The sequence below is a fragment of the Urocitellus parryii genome, chromosome 9, assembly GCF_045843805.1.
Source record: "Urocitellus parryii isolate mUroPar1 chromosome 9, mUroPar1.hap1, whole genome shotgun sequence".
Lineage (NCBI taxonomy): Eukaryota > Metazoa > Chordata > Mammalia > Rodentia > Sciuridae > Urocitellus > Urocitellus parryii.
The window spans coordinates 96124826-96126871 of record NC_135539.1 but is presented as its reverse complement, the minus strand read 5'-3'; the positions used below and the strand labels follow the sequence as shown (position 1 = coordinate 96126871).

The following is a 2046-nucleotide window of genomic DNA, read 5'->3' as shown; positions in this document are numbered from 1 at the left end:
AGAGAATACAGATAAGCAATTAAATGAAATTGGGAAGAAAATTCAGGATATGAGTCTCTCAACAAAGAGAGATTCTAAAAAAAAAAAATCAAACACAAATCTTGGAAATGAAAAGCTCAGTAAGGTCAAATTTTAAAATACAGCTGAAAGCCTCAACAACAGATGAGATCAAATGAAAGAATATCTGAACTTGAAGGCAGGTCTTTTGAAATGTCCCAGTCAGATAGACAAAAGAAAAGGAAAAGAAAAGAAGAGGGGCCCCTGAGGTGAGCAGTGCAGGCAGTGACTGTCTTCCCTTCCTTCTAATTGCTGGTTGAGTAAGAACTGGAAACAAGATGTAACTTGCTGGTGGCAGTGCCATGAGGACATTCCCACATACGGTTCAACGCCCAGGAATCCGACGACATATATTTGCATCTCTGGTTTTGCCATTTCTTAGTTGACTTGACTTTCACTGAATGTTTCTTCATCAGTAAAATTGAGGTGTGGTTTTGTTTTGTTTTGTTTTTTGCTATCTGTGGAAACTTTGTAATTCATTTTTCCTCACTGCAATACTAAGAATTATACCAAATTGAAAAGTTATGAGTGAGTATGCTAAAAAAGGAAAAGGAAGACTTTACACCCTTCTCATTCTTCAGATTCCTCTGGAATAAGCAGAATTGCAGATGGGTTCAATGGATTTTATCTGATCATTGTTACAGTGTCTGCTCTATGTATGAGACAGCCAGACTTAAAGTATTTTGACAATAAAGATGATGATTCCGATACTGAGACATCCAATGACTTGCCGAAATTTGCAGATGTAATTAGGCCAGAAACAGAAATCAGAGCTATCCGGTTCCCAGTCCTATACTTAGAATGATAGACCACACTGCCTTTTCTACAGAAAAATCTGCTGATATAGAAATTTGTGACAAAGAGTGTGACTCACCCAAATCAATTAACCAGCAAACTCAAGAGGAGAGTTCTATACAAGTTCACAACACTGAAGATGTCCCCATTCCTGTAGAAGTACATGCAATTTTTGAGGATTATGACATAGAGACAGAAAACAATTCCTTAGAGAGCTTCCAAGATTAAACGGATGAAGAACCACCAGCTAAACTTTGTAAAATTCTTGACAAGAGCCAAGCTCTGAATGTGACTGCCCAGCAGAAATGGCCTTTACTGAGAGCTAATAGTTGTGGTCTCTATAAATGTGAACTTTGTGAATTCAATAGTAAACATTTTTCTGATTTAAAGCAGCATTTGATACTGAAGCATAAACGTACTGATTCAAATGTGTGTCAAATATGCAAGGAATGCTTTCTCTACCAACATGCTTCTGATCAAACATGCCAAACAACAAGGGGATCCCTACATTTGTAAATACTGCAATTATAGGACAGTAATTTTTGAGAACCTCTACCAACACATTGCAGACACTCCCTTTAGTGATCACCTGTATTGGTGTGAGCAGTGTGACATGCAGTTCTCCTCAAACAGTGAACTCTACCTGAATTTCCAGGAATATAGCTGTGATGAACAGTACTTGTGTTCTTTTTCCGTGAACATGAAACAAATGATCCAGAAGACTTACATAGCCATGTGGTAAATGAGCATGCATGTAAATTAATAGAACGAAGCGATAAATTCTCCAGAACAATGGAGAACATGGACAATATAGCCTCTTAAGCAAAATTACCTTTGACAAATGTAAAAACTTCTTTGCATGTCAAGTATGTGGTTTTCAGAGTAGACTTAATACAAATGTTAACAGGCATGTTGCTATTGAACATACTAAAACATTTCCTCATGTTTGTGATGACTATGGAAAGGACTTTTCAAGTATGCTTGAATATTGCAAGCATTTAAATTCACATCTATCCAAAGGGATTTTATTTTGTCAATATTGCAAATATTTAACAGGATAGATCAAAAAAATCTTAAAATTCATCTAGATTTCAAGCATTCGGCTGACTTACCTCATACATGTAGTGACTGCTTGATGAAGTTTGGAAATGAAAAGAATTAATATGTCACCTTCCAGTCCATGTAACAGCTTAA

At 36.4% G+C, this 2046-nt stretch overlaps 1 pseudogene; it reads left to right on the top strand.

Moving 5' to 3' along the window:
* Positions 1-210: 210 nt before the first annotated feature.
* LOC113195562 (zinc finger protein 639 pseudogene) lies at positions 211-2046 on the top strand (annotated as a pseudogene).